The sequence below is a fragment of the Otolemur garnettii genome, unplaced genomic scaffold, assembly GCF_000181295.1.
Source record: "Otolemur garnettii isolate 467f Iridium unplaced genomic scaffold, OtoGar3 scaffold00010, whole genome shotgun sequence".
In the NCBI taxonomy this organism is placed as follows: Eukaryota; Metazoa; Chordata; class Mammalia; order Primates; family Galagidae; genus Otolemur; species Otolemur garnettii.
Window position 1 is genome coordinate 8,237,497 of NW_003852405.1, and position 15,943 is coordinate 8,253,439.

Consider the following 15,943-nt stretch of genomic DNA (forward strand, 5'->3'; position numbering starts at 1 on the left):
CATTGGGCTAATTTTAATACTGCTATTTTCTTTTCATTGAAATCAGCTATCATAGAGAAATGCCCTGGTCTGTGGGAGATTCACAGCCTATCCCAGGTCTATCCATCATGCAAATATTTAACCTGCAGTTTTAGCAAGAATGGCGACATTTCTACTAGATGAGAATTTCATAAGGAGTAACATTTAATAAAACATGAGAAACATGTTCTTTGAAAACTGTCCTTCCAAAAGAGACATTTTTCACAATGTTGAGTGCAACGGGGAAAAGAAGGTCACATTGAAGTCAGCTGCACAAAAACACTGGCTCACAAAAACTCCGGCAACAAATAAATAACATTTGGGAAATAATTGTCTTGCCCTGACTGTATAAAAACTCTTCAAATGCTTCAATACCTTCATTTTGAAAAGACTGTCAACCTCAGAGGCTGTTTCTGATGATACATTACTGGGAACACTCGCACCTTGTGGTTTTCAGAGCTATTAACCAAATGTTAAATATTATGCAAGTGCCGTTGGAAAAAATGCGTGTCTGAGATGCATTTAGCTTGTAATTTATTATTTAATATTCTCACAAGTAACTAAGCGGGAAAGAATATTTGGAACAAGGGCCCTGTTTTGTCAAACCAGTAAAAGTTTCCAGAAAGTGAAATTATAAAAAAATAAGTGATTTATTCTAGAGTAAAAACAATTAGAGCATGGCAGATAAGCAATACGAAGGAGGAACATAGCCGAAATTTGACAGCACGTTATACAAGTAGCAGTGACCTGTTTTCTTGTTTGCTTTGTTATCATCATTAATAATTAAAGACAGTTAAAAATTGCTTTTCTGTATTTAAGATCAAGTTATTATCGTAAAGATCACTTAGGGAGAGCAGTGTGTTCCAATTTTTGCCCATGCAAGCATAGACAGTGTTTATAAAAGTCAAAAACTTTGTGCGTCATTAACAAAATGCATTTAGACACATAGAAAATCAACCAGAGAAAGCATTCTCAGACCAGTCCTCCCATCTGGCCAGTAATTACAGGCACAGCACCAGGATCTCGTGACGGTCATCTAGGATCTCACTCAAGTTCAAGGTACTTGTGAGCCAGCCTCCATTCCTACCCACCACAATGTCTAGTATCACCATCCCCAAATCCCCGTTGTTTTAAGGAAAGTTGCCACACCGTACATTTTCTTTGCTTTCTTTTTGAAACATAGTCTCACTATGTTGCCCTTGGTAGAGTGCCATGGCATCACAGCTCCTCACAGCAACCTCAAACTCTTGGGCTTAAGGGATTCTCTTGCCTCAGTCTCCCAAGTAGCTGGGACTACAGGTGCCCACCACAGTGCCTGGCTATTTTTTGGTTGTAGTTGTCATGGTCAACGAACCTGGGTCGTGTTCGAACCCGCCACCCTCAGTGTATGTAGCCAGCACCATAACGTCTGCGCTACGGGCTCCAAGCCCAGACTGTACCTTTTCATATAGGGAGAATATTTTTTTTTCCTTAGATACAACTTTAAAACACCACTGCCAGCTTCAATGTTAAAGGGCAGAGGAGTATGAAGAAAAAGGGAAGAAACATAAAAGGAAAGCAATTTCTCCAAAACCCCCACCTAATAAATAACACGTCACCATAGTGCATAGTGTTTCATTGTACATCAATAATTCACTCACCGAATTAATAGGTTGTTTAGTGCTATATTTGCCATACCCGCTTAGAAAAATTAAAAGGCAAACAAAACAGACTACCATTTGGCAATGTGCCTACTGAATACCTTTGCAGTTACTGAATATTACTGAAAAACAGAGGACAATGCCCATTCCTCGGAGGATCTGTTTTAGTCAGTGATGGTGACTGTTGCCCAGGAATTCTTTGTCTCCGTTCTTTAGAAGAGGGCAGATAGTAAATTAAACATTATTTGTCAAGATCAATTAGTCTATTTTTTCCTCCATGCAGACAGGCCAGGTTTGAGACCCCCATTACCTTATGTGGTATCTATAGAAAGAATTCTCCCTCTCCACAGCAGGGCACAGAGCCCATCCACAACGGATAATAACGTGCAGGAATGTACTGATGGCTTCTGGAATAAAACCTCTTGAAACTGATCCCTATTCCTCCATTTATTAACCCTAGAGCCTGAGACAAATTACTCGACCTCTTTGTGTCTCAGTGTCCTAATCTATAGTCCATGTAGTCGCAACCCATAGGAAATATATTAAAGGGCCACGGCATTAGGAAGGTTGAGAACCACTGATGTAGATGTACTAACTACTTCATGGAATTATTGTCAAAATTACATAAAATAATTGAAATACAAAACCAATGCAAGGACTGGCATATGATAAGAACTGAAGAAAAGTTAGCTATCATAGTCACTGTTATTCCTTGACCTAAATCCATATACCCAACATAATACAGGGTCTAGATTAGAACCAAGGCTCACACACACCCAGTGCTGGGTGGTGCCCTTTCCCTAAACTTCTATGTGAATCTATGATTTTCCTGGAGACTGTGGAGTTTCGAGGACAAAAATTTCAACTGTAGCCATAATGAGAGTTCATATTTATATAATTATGTGTGAAGGCCGGGGAAAGGGGTTGAGGCAGTGGTGACAGGAGGAGGGTTCTGCTAAATTTGCATAGGGGACAAAGAGCCCTAAGATGGAAATTACATGAAGACCTGGACCAGTGGACCAGGTGTAGGGTTAGAGGAGAGCAGTAATTCTGCTTACACAAGGTCACTGTTATTTTGGGATACTCTTAATCCAACTGTTTTAGTGGAGTAGAAAAGAAACAAAAAGCTACATAATCCACCTCTGTAGTGATTCAGAACACAAGCAACAGTACTGGAGATGTGCCCTGCCCCCAACCTGAGCATGAGGCAGAGGGGGGCGGGCAAGCCTGTGAGATGGATCAGCAGAGCTCTGAGCCTCAGCAGGTCAAGACAGCTAAGGTCAGAAGCAGGGCTGCTCAGCTGTCAGCGGCAGCAGCTGCAAAGTCCAGGACCAGCCAACAGTGAGGTCAGCAGTTCTTCAGGGTGACAAAGGTGGAGGTGGCGGAAGGACCCAGAACAGACCGTTCAATGCGGTGGCACAGCACAGAGCAGCAGAAATCTGCCCTGGGAAGCAGATTTGCAGCTGTGTGTAAAACCCCTCCTGCGCCAGCCCAAAACCACAAAGGAGAATGCGCTATGCTGGGGGCCCCATACTTTCAGCATGGATGCCGTGAGGCTCTCTCTCTGGCTCTTCTCTGGCTGTGCAGTCCTGGGACAGTGGCTTCCATGTACATCTTGTTTTTGCCTTGCTCAGGAAAGCCTGGGGTCATTTTTGTGGCAGCTGTTTAAATTCCAAGCAAAGATTCACTGTTGACAAGTTGGTTCAAAGATATTTCTGGTGATCACTGAGGCACAAGCTCAGACCCCAGAGAAGCTGCTCTTCTCTCCTCCAAATCCCAGAAGGCAGGTCACAGTGGCGTTACAGGTACAGACGTGACAGCCAAGCTGAAAACAAGGTCCTGTGCTCCCATTTAGAATAGGAGATCACTGAGCAGGGACAGGGGGAATACCCTCAGTAGGTTTCTTCTCCCGCTCCTAACATTTTTCCTCAAGTAAAATACAGTTAAAATGAGTAATAACTTATACAGCGGGTGAAGAAGAGAGGTTAACAGAAAATTATGACTATATCATACATGCTCTTCAGTTTACTAACTTGGCTGTACAAGAAGTACCATGCTTTTAAATTTTTAATCTAAAATTTAAAAAACAATGGTACTTAACTAAACAAAAAAGTCACATTCTGAGCCCCCATCCCACCAGGCTGTTCCCGAACCTATCTCCTCCCCTGGATTGAGCAAAGGTTGAACATCTTACAAAAAATCAATGCATTTGGGAGGCCCTCCTGGCCAAGACTCATTGGTATTTGTCCCCATTGTCTATCTTGAGGACACATGTGGTCTTTTCAGATCCTGCAGCTTTGCTATTGCTATATCATTCTTGAGTCAGGAAATCTTTCAAGAGTGCTAGAGCCTCCAGATTGGGACCTGAGCTTCCCCAGGGGCTCCAGGTAGCCTTTACCTGAGCAAATGACTCCTTCCCAATGTGGAATTACAGAGCAGAACAAGGGTCTCCACTATCAAAGCACACAAGCCCCTCTATTTCTCTCTCCCCTTACTGCCCCCAGAAGTTTTTAGAATAAATGACTCTAAAAGTGAATTTTAAAGTAACATTTGCTTCCCACAAGGCCAAAATATCCAGAATCAAAAAATCCATGAGCTTGACTTTCTGCTTGAATAAAGAAAGGGCGAGGTCGGAAGTTCACAGAGAAAAGCAGGCTTGAGTGTTTCTGTCCCCTCCAAAGTAACTGTTGAAACTTAATCCCCAACACAACAGTGTCGAGGGGGGGGCCTTTTGGAGATATTTAGGTCATAGGGGCTTTGCCCTCATAAGTGAATTAAGTTACAATGAAAAGGGCTTGCAGGACTGAACTCTGCCATTGGCTTTGTGGAGACACAGGTTTATGCCCACTTGCCTTCCACCTTCCACCATATGCAAATGCAACAAGAAGACTCTGACTGGACACTGGATGCTGGTGGCCTCATCTTAGACTTCCTAGACTCCAGAACGATAAGAAGTACATTTTTGTTCTCTAGACATTACCCAGTCTCAGATCTCCTGTTAGAGCAGCACATAAGTCAACCTGTCAAAAAATCATCTTGCTACAAGTGAAAAACTACGGTGACAATTTAGTTATTTACTTGTCAAGCCCTGGCAAATGCTTACTTGAGCCAGCCACTGCTTTAAACACTTTTCAAATATTGACTTAATCCTCACAATAATCCTATATTATCCTCATCCTACACTGCAGAAACTAAGGCATGGAGATTAGTTAACTTGCTCCAGTTTACAGCCAGTGGGTACAGTGGTCTATATTCAAAGCCAGGCCATCAGGCTCCTCAGTCTCTGCCTTTGCCCACTGCTGTGTGCTTCTTCTGGAAGGATGAGCTGGGTCCGCTGAGTATTATGCTGTTCCATTGCCGCTGCCTTCTCTTGCTGCCTTCCTACCCTGAGCTTCCGTGGCTCCCCCTTCGTGACCCACAATTCACTGGGCCCACGTTTATATTCCAGAGTCTAAACCTCACATGAGGTCAGATCCTCTCACCTTGTTCCAATCTTTGGTCTTCGCTCCAGGCTATGTTACTACATCTTCATTGTCCTCCCTGATGTTCTGACTTTAAGACAGATTTAGTTTTCTGGCTTCTGCCTTAAGAGCCCCTTGACTTTCCCACCTTGGGCTTCTTTAAACCTCTTGATCAAGTTCTGGAATTGGTGCCAGGTACAACTCTAAAAAAATACAATATATTCTGTATCCTTGAACTCAGGAATCTCAAAACCCTTTTACAAATAAGACATCATTTTTGCTTAATAGAATAAAGTTTGCATTTGTAATTTTTAGACAGTTAATACTTGAAAGTCTTCATTTTTTCAAACTGTTATTACAAAACAGTATGATGTTATTATAGCAAATTAGAAAGCAAAGCACGCAGTTTATTACAGAGTGTATTTTATATTAAGAGATTGTTTTCATATCGTGCACATTTTTGTAAGACCCTTGTGACAACTTTTTAAGGTAAATTACCTAAGAGACTTTAATTGCTTCAAGCAATGGTTGTCAAAGATTTGTAACTGCAGTCTATAGTAAGAAAAACAAATAATGGTGCACACGTGCTCAAACAAACATTTCCTCTAATACCTGATTTTCCTTTGTGTAATACACTCTGGTTTTGTGTATATTAAGCTATTTCCTTTCTTTCCAATAAATCCACCAGTAAGTTATGTTTCAGCTTGAAAAATAACCGACACGCTATCACTGGCTGATTCTTTTTTGATAAACCCGTCTATTCTTTGCTCCTTCCACATACACACACAGACCCTGCACAGAGAATATAGATTCCGAAAGTGTACACTGGGAACAAAACATTGTCTCTCCAAACCGGGGTGTTTTCTCGAGCCTAACAACTATCAGGATAGTGTGTGAGCACATGGATTTCCTGTCCCTCTGGTCCATGGGATCAATTTATCAAATACCAGAGGCTTGGTGTAAGACTCTATCCTGAAGCAAATGACACTGGTAGTAGTTGTTTCCTTGGCCCAAATGAGGCAGTATTGACTGGGGGACATACATTATTTGTCAAAGGAGGGTTAAGTGATACCTGAGGCTTAGAAGGAGAGGTATTTAAATGCTGACCAAAAAAACAATAGCTGTTCTCTAGAATGATATTTTCTGAATTTAAAAATCATACTGGATTAAGAATATGGGATTTCTACAAATCATTCACTTGGCTTTGCAATCTTTTCTATATCTACGATATAAAAATAAATACGTTATTTCACAAATGTATCCTAAGGTTATAGGGAAGAGCCTAGGACTATGTTAAGAAATTCCAGAGAAGCGTCTCTGGCTGGAGTAGCTGCAGGCAAGCAGGGTGTGAGCTGCGAGCTACAGCAGTGGGAGTCATAGCAGATGTTTAGAAAGTTTCTTCACAATTCGCCAGGCGTTGTGGCGGGCACCTGTAGTCCCAGCTACTTGGGAGGCTGAGGCAACAGGAGCTTTTGGACCTAAGAGTTTGAGGGTGCTTTGAGCTGTGATGACACTGCGGTACTCTACTCAGGACAACAGAGTGAGATTCTATTTCAAAAAATAAAAAATAAGAAAAATAGAAAATTTCTTCTGCTCTTTGACCAAGTAAGAGTTGAAAGGTATGCAGGTAAAACTGTAACCAAGGGAGACGTGATGCTGCTGGAGAAATCTTGAGGAAAAGTATTGCAGTGGCTGCCGTGGCTGTTGGATCTGGCTCTAAAGGAAAAGGTGGAGAGCCTCCACCAGCCGGTGTGAAACTTGGAGATCAAGTTCTTCTCTTAGAATATGGAGGCACCAAAGTAGCTCTAGATGACAAGGATGATTTCACATATAGAGAAGGTGATATGCTTGGAAAGTATGGAGACTGACATAGGTCACTGTTGAAATTGTGTCAATGTGACACGGCTCATTCTCCTGAAGTTCTGAAACCTTTCATCATGCAAATAACATCCGCGTCTCCCCTTTACGATGAACTAACGATATCTAAACTGCTGATATCTATTGTCTAAAATTTAGTTTCCCTGGACTGATAAGACATCTCCAAATTTAAAAAACAATTCCAACTAATTTCCCTCACCAGAGTTCTTGAATCTTTACACATTTGACAGGATTGGTAACCAAGACACTTTGAGACATCTTCAGCTTCCAGATTCAGCTCAGAGGATTATCCCACTGTGTAGAGGACATTTCAGGCAAGAGAAACTGAAGTAGTAAATGGGACTAAAGAACCTAAGGAACACTTCATCATGGTTACGTCACTGCTTTCAGGGAACCATTAGGAGGGAAGAAGGCGCCTTATGGTTTCAAGGCCAGATGCTGTTCGAAAGTAGGAAGTTGAATGCTCCACGTTACTGTGGACTTGATCTTGTATCTTCTCAGCCCTGAGGGTATTAAATGGTAAGGGTAGGATAACAAGCCAAAAAACAAAAGAACATAAAAAGTAGTGGTGGGGAGGGCACTGATAGCACTGTTTTTGCTTCAGACAGGACAGTTAACATGAAATTGAAATGAAAAAAGGAAGCAAAATACTTCCCAACAAGTAGGTAGCGAAAGACAGGTGCTCTAACTCTCTTGGGGGCAGACAATTTCAAATTGATAGCATTTATAGGTGTTTGGTGTCATTAAAACTCGAAGCCTGGCGTTGCCTAGAAAATTACTTAAATTATTTATTTAATTCATTTCAAAGATACATTATCATCTCCCCTGGATTCAGTCACTCTTCTCTTTCAAAGATTTATTCAAAAATCACTGTCCTACTTTTGTCTTACATTTTGTGTAGCTATAACAGAATACCCAAGACCGGGCAATTTATAAAGAACAAAGGTTTATGTCTTACAGTTCTGTAGATCAAGGTGAGCATTTAATGCTGTCCAGAATTCCTCCCCAATTTTTCTAGTCCACCTTCCTTTCCACTTTCTTAGATGACAGATAACCTACACCTATCTCTTCCTACTTCAAACACCTTCAATTCTATCCTTACTCCCCCTTGGAAACTGATGACCCTACTTCCTCCACAGAGAGAAAATTAGAACCAGCAGAAGACAAATTCCATCGATGCCACCATCTACTAACACTTGCACTCACATACTTGCCCCTTTCTTCTGCTGCTATAGATGAATTATTGATGTGACTATACAAAGTCAAACCTTCCATTTTTGTGCTATATTCCTTTGCCTCTCTCCTACAAAAGCTTCATCCTTTCCTGAATCATTGCTGTTTGTATTCAAAAAAAACCTTCTTTTTGAGCCACTATTCATGCCACTTACATGTTTTTATCTTTGCTCCCATTTGCAGAAAACCTTTTTGAGAGAGTTGTCTGTATATTTTGCCTACACATTCTCTGGCACTAATTCTCTTTTACACGCATCCCATCAGGCTTTCAAATTTCTTGGGGTAACGTCACAAAGGACCTCCATGTAGCTAAAACCAACTGTCCATTTTCAGTCTTCCTCTTATTTCCTAGAGTTGATCATTTTCTCCTCTTGATGCATTTTTTTTACAGTTTCCATAAGTCTATGTGTCTCTCAAGTTTCTTGCCTCTGCACAAATCATGCCCATTCCTTCTCAATCCGCTTTGTGACCCAAAGTCTTTGCACTGAAGTGCTTCAGGACTTCTTCCTTAATTGCCTCCCGGAGGAGGATTTACTATGAAGATAATGAAGTTTGATCCCAGCTTCAGCAGCCCTTCCTTACAGGAGCCCATTTCAAGGGGTCTAGGAGGGCCCGAGAAACCTGTCCAGAGTTTTACATTGTAGTTGGCTTTCCCTTCATCGCCGCTTCTTTCTATCATATTATCTGGCATCCAGGTGTTATTGGAGTGGCAGCAGCCATTGCAGAGATGTAATAGGATATGTCTCATGTAGTTTTGTCATTTCACTTGTTAAGTGAATGCTGGCTACCTCAAAAAGGAGTGGGCTTCAAAGAATACTCCAACCACAGATGTGCCAGAGGTCATGTTGTGATATGCACGTGTTCTGAGGCACCTGAGATGATGCAAGAAGGGGAAGGAAAAGGGGGGGTTAAAATATATGGATCCATAAGCTGGTCTACGGAAAATTCTTCCAATCTTTGGACATGGATAATTAATACCCAATCACAATGGAAGTCTTTTTCTGTCAGGAACACTGTAACAGAGCATGCCGATTATAAATGTATAACTTCCCCCTTTTTTGACAAGAATAACGTGCAAACAAATTTTATGAGAATTCCTATGTTTATAGGGTATAAACCTGCATCAGTATTACACTGAGTATGTCTGCGAATAACGTCATGTAGCTTATCCATCCCAGGAACCAATGACAAAAATGCAAATTCAAACCAATTATCTCTATTTACTATGAAAACATTTCTAAATTATTGTTATAGGGAATGATATTAGTAGATAGCCAAAAACATTAAGGAAAAAGGTTTAAGTGGTTTGTCAGTAAATGCATAAAAATACTGTTATTTTTCTGGATTTTGTACTCTTTTTAGATTATTCAGTGCTTTAAAATGTATATGACGCATTTTTTTCCCTTTCTATGCTAAGTATCTGTTTCGTATTGTCCTGCCTTTGTGTTCATAATTCTGGGTTCTGTTTCTTGAAGTGGGTCCTTCACCGTATTGAAGCAGAGCGGGGAAAGCTGGATCTCTGCTGCTGCTTCTCCTCCACCCCTACACGCATTCTGTTGGGGATCCAGCCAGTCATGGATTTGGATCAACACCAAAGACCCACAGACTCCCATCTCAAGACCAGACACCTCACTGGGTCTCCAGATTTTAATGAATGTCTAATACATATTTTATACTCAATGTACCTCCTTTATAAAAAGAAAACTGCTCCTTCTGCTGGTCTTTCCAATGGCAGATATTGATGACTCCATATTTCCTGTTGCTTAGGCCAAAACTTTGAAGTGACTCTTTTTTCTGAGCCTTTGAAGCTAATCCTGTTAGTTCTCCTGACTATGTCCAGACTGCTTCTCATCACCATCCCTGCTCCCTCCCTGGTCCAAGTCCCCACCATTTCATGTCTGGGTTACAAATAAGCAGATATAAAATCCTGCTTCTACTTTTGCCCACCTTGCTTCTGAAACCCTCCCACATAAATACCATAAGTCAGTTCATGTCTCTCCTAGGCTCAAACCCTGCCCTGGCATCCCATTTCAATCAGGAGGAAAGGAAAAGTCTCAACAATGACCACTAGGTGCTACGCATTTGTCCCCTTCTCGTTCTTCTCTATGACATCGTCTCTCACCACACTCGCCTCTATCCCTCTACTCCAAGGACACAAACTTTTCTTGTCCTCAAATATCTAAGCCTACTGCCTGAGGTCTTGGTCTCTATCTGCCGCTTCTGTCTGATACACTCTTTCCTCACAATCTTCAGAGTTGTAATCACTCATATCCTTCAAGTCACAAATGCCACCTTCTCAGTGAAACCTACCCTTGACTATCCTACACAATTTTCAACACATTCGATCTCCATTCCTAATACTCTTATCCCTCCTTTATGTAATCTTTTTTCATACCTTCTCACATTTTATGTAATTAATTTAATTATGTTATCAGATATCTGTACCTGCAACTAGCCTTGTATACATACACACAAACACACACACACAACATACACATATTCCCCTGTGTGTAAATTCAGTGACTCAGAGATGTTTCTTGTTTCAATTACTCAGGTATCCCAGGAGCGTATGCACTCAGATAATTTTTGCATTAATAAATAGTTAGAATATGTTTGTTATAGTAGTAACTCATGCAAATAAGACTAATAGCTACTAATGCTTATTTTTCTTAAAAATAGAAGTTAGTCTACTATGCCAATATTGCTCCCAAAATTCCTACCCTTTCTATCTCTCCTCTAAAATTTTATTTTTTATGAGAAAAACTCAGGTTGACCCACCATTGGTGTCTTCCCATGAATTACAGTCAGTTTCAGAAGCACTAAGACCTAAAATAGTGTTTTAGGAAACCATGTCCACAGAAGTGGGCATTGCTACAAAGTAGGATCTCAGTGTACACATTGATCTGACATTTTCAAAACTCCTACAAAAATCAGTGAGACACTGCCTCTACAAAAATATACAAAAATTAGCTATGTGTCATGTTGAGCACCTGGATGGGGCACTCTAGTTCAGGAGTTTAAGACTTTGAGGTTGCAATGAACTATGTTGGTGCCACTGCACTCTAGCTGGGGAGAAAAAGCAAGACTCTGTCTCAAAAAAAAAAAAAAAAGAAAAGAAGCTACCTAGCTTTTAATATTTTTTTAATTTTATTCAACCTATCCCTAAACAAGGTCAAAGTATTTCTATTTTCATAAGAAAATGTAGGATCTTCCAGATGTATGTTTCTGAAAAATTAATCCTATCTTTATACATTTCAGTTCTTTATTTTACAAACTTAAAAAAATTAGAACCCTTTTTGAGGGCAGAGGACTGGGAAGCAGCATTTATTCATCAGTGTATTCTGCTGTAGGCACCATTAGCTACATTATAGGAAAGAAATAGATGTACTGACTGGTACATTAATGAGATACTCAAATAAGCCTTGAGTATGGAGTCAAAAAGCCGACTTTCCAAAACAAAGGGCCGGGAAAGAAAATCACTGGTATCAACACCCAGGTCACCCAAATGACTTTGGTACATTCTCTAGATACATAAAAATAACTACAATGACATTAGATAAGCCTGAGGGAAATTAAAGAAAAATGAGAATATGTTGAAAATTTTGTCTTTTACAACACAGATAACGTTAAGCTCTGATACAAAAAAACATAAATGCAAGTGTGTATGTCACAACCGAAGAGTAATTTCTTAAACAATAGAAATCAAAACTATAGTTTCCAAATCAAAAGAGAAAATAAATTCAAAAAAAAATTGAACTCAACTCAACAGGATATAGGAAAGGAGAAAAAAGTAGAAAAGAAGCATGAAAAAGACAAAACACAAAATAAAAGTTGGCAAAAACGGTTTCAGGTATATCCATTATCAAAAAAACACGAAATCCCTAGTTAAAAAAACAGAAAACTCAATTTTACTTTCTTCTGAAAAGGTATTTAAAGTAAATGATCACACGTACCCCAGAATTGCATTAATGTACATAGTTATAACTTAATAAAAAAAATTTTTAAATTATTTCAATTGAAAAAAAAGAAAAAAAGAAAGGAAAGGAAAGAAATGTAAAGTAAAGGATATAAGAAAGTAAAAATAGAGGAAAAGTAAATACCAAACAAGGTTATTAAAATATTAATATCAGAAAATACAGACTTTAGAGAAAAATAAGAATCAAAAGGGTCACAGTGAACTGTTATCACGGCTTTAAATAGGGAAGAACAAACACTTGTTCATTAAGTCAACAAATATGTTTTGACAGCCTACAGTATGTCAAGCACAAGCTGGGGACACATCAGTGAGAAAACAGAACAAAACAAAATACATAATAGAGAAAAATACCACTTACCCTCAAATAAAATGAAACTCTTCACAGCAAATATAATAAAACTTTTAAGATTTATAAGATTAAATCATAAAATAACATATCACTTGAAATTATAACTGTAATTATAGTTATTCCTTATAATCATAATAATATTTGATTAAAGACAAAAATGAATAAATTAAGCAATACGTTAATTAATGAATTCATCTTGTAACAATATCAGCTTTTTCCAAAGTCATCTATGAATTCAAAACAATTCCCACTTCAGTTTTTCTTTAAATTGATGTCATTTTGATACAACTCCATAACAGAATTTTTTATGAAAGAAACTTAGGAAATTCCTTTTTTTTTTTTTAGTTTGAGAGAATTATAGACTCTTGTGTAGTTGTAAGAAATAGTACAAAAAGATCAGCACATGTGCCCTTGACCCAGTTCCTCCAATGATAACATCTCACAGACTCCACCCTTCCAAGCTGTTACACCTATCAGCAGCCCTTTCCTTTACATCGCCAGGTCACACTCCATGGTGTGGCTGCACCACACTTTGTTTGCCCGTTCCCTTGCTGAGGAATATCTGGTTGCTTCCAGTTGGGAGCTATCATGAGTAAAGCTTCTGTGAATATTCCTATACAGGTTTTGTATGAATAAACATTTTTATTTCTCTGGGTTAAAAGTGTAATGATACAATTGTGAGATCATATAGTAGTTGCATGTTTTGTTTTTAAAAACCTGCCAAGCTATTAAGCAGAGTGCCTAGATCATTCTACAATTACATTTACATTACATTTCTCATCCCACCAGCAATGAATGGTAGTTTCTCTGCATTATCACTAGCATTTCATTTCGTCACTATTTTTTTCTATTTTGGCCATTCCAATCAGTCTGTAGTATACCTCATTGTAACTAGAATTTATATTTCCCTAATGACTAATGATATTAATATCTTTTCATATACTGTTTTCATCTGTGTATTCTCTTTATTGAAATGTCTGTTCATGTCTTTTGCTCAATTTTCTAATCGCATTGTTTGGAGGGTGTTATTGTTGAGTGTTGGAAGTTCTTTATATATTCTAGACACTACTTTATATACATAATATAGAACCATTTTCCTCACATATAGCTTATTTTTTCATCCTCCTAGTAGTGTCTTTTCTTTTTTTTTCTTTATTTTTTTTCTAGTAGTGTCTTTTGCAGAGCAAAATTTTAGATTCTTGATGAGCTCTAGTTTATCAATTTTTCCTTTTATGGCTTCTTTTGTAATCAACTCTAATTCTGTCTATCCCTAAAACACAAAGGTTTTTTTCCTATCTTTGTCTAAAGGTTTTTTCTTTTTCTGTTTTTTCTAAAAGTTTTACATTTTACATTTAAGTCTGTGATCCATGTTCTCAATAGTTTTCCATTGATCTATGAGCCTTTACTATACACAAATACAACAGTGTATTGATTACCATACCAACTATATTAAAACAAATTTAAATCAGATAACGTGATTTCTCTAGTTTCTTCTTTCTCTTTTTTCTTTTAGAGATTGCCTTAGGTTTCCTAAGACCAGCACCACTTCTTATAAATTTTATAATAAATCTGTCTATGTATATAAAAATGACTTGCTGAGATTGTAATGCAATGGCATTAAACCAATAAATAAACTTTGGAAACATTGATAGCTTTGCAGTATTTTGTTTCCATGTCTTCAGTGGACTTTACAACATTTTACAATGTTGGGTCTTCTATACCTCTACATGTACTTTGATTTTCTTTTATAGCGTTTTGTAATTTTCAGCATACAGATTCTTTACATTTTGTTAAATTCATACCTGAGTATCTCACTTTCTTTGGAGTTGACATAAATGTCACATGTTTTTAATTTCTGTTTGCAAATGTTCATTACTGGTACATAGAAATGTAATTGATTTTTGTGTGTTGATTTCATATCCTATAACCTTGGTGAAGGTACTTACTAGTTCCAGGAGTTTTTGTTGTTGTTGTTGTTGGATTCCTTGGAATTTAGGAGAAGTTATATATCTTCCTTTTGAATCTACACATCTTTTTCCCCTTCTTTCATGCCCTTTTGCAGTGGCCAGAAATTCCAGTTATCATGTTGAATAAAAGTGATGCCAGAAAATTGACTTTAACATTCATACAAAAGATCAAAGGCCAAGAATAGTCATGCTACTTCTGAAGTACAAGATCCCCTCAGAGCTGTGGGCTGGGGGGGCAGTGGCACTGGTACCTGGGGTTCAGGTGCTCTCGCTGCCACAGTGGCAAAGATGTATAAGGCGTGAGTTGCTTGTGGAGCGGCGGGGGAGCCAGAGTTGGGAACCTGGCACAAGCAGAATTGCAGCGGCTCTGGGGTCTGGGGCATGGACTGACTCACTGTGGTAGTGAAACCAGTGTCAGGGGCACAGATATGTGCACAAGAGACTGTGTCTCTGTAGCCCAGGGACTGGGCTAGCCCACAGTGGTGGTGGCTACAGTGTCTGCGGTACTGGCACATATGGTGCAGCTGGGCACTTAGGGTCTGGAATGCAGCTGTGTGAGAAGCGGTGCAAGTACAGTCCCGGGGCCACGACACAGACTAGCCTTCTGTGGCTCAGATGTCAGCGATGTGGACGCTCACAGAGTGGCCATGGAGCAAGAGCCCAAAGTGCAGGTGTGCACAGAGCAACCAGGCTCCAAGGCTGAAGTTAGGGGTGACCTGGAGCCGCAGGGGCTCTAGTGTTTGAGGTGTGGTGGGCACACAGGGCACAGCATATAGCCGGGATCTAGAATGTGGGCACATGTGGAAGAACCACGTGGCCAGGTCTGGAGTGCTGCATACCTGGGGCTGCCACAGTGCCTGGGTCGGGACACACCCAGGGCCATGAAGGGTAGCAGCCTTGGTCTACAAGTGGCACCAGAACAGCTCCTACTTGAGGTGAGGTGACGTCAGCATCGTGCCCTCTGGGCATGCATGGGGAGGAAGTTGTTGGGTCCCTTAGTGACAAAAGGTTCTGGTGTCCTCTGCAGAGCAGGCCACTATGGTCTGCTGTGGCATTTACCACTGTACCAGCTGTTACCGACAGCCCCTCCCCTTCTTCTTTGTACCTAGCCATCTCCAGACAGCTGAGCTATGTCAATCTCCCCAGAAATCCTTTCTGTACAGTTATTCTCCATTTTTTCCTCTGCTCTGTTGCTACAGATTCTTAATTAGACCCTTGAGCCCTCCCGAGTCTATTTTCATTTGTTGCTAGCTACTTGTTCCTTTTTCTTAGGGGATGAAGGCAGGTACTTCCTACCCTTCCATCTTGCTAATGTCACTGATAACACAATCTGGGGATATAAACTTGTCATAAAATCCAACCTAGAAGATGATTTAAGCTTATAAAACCAATTAAAGCCAAAGTAAACAACATACTGGTTC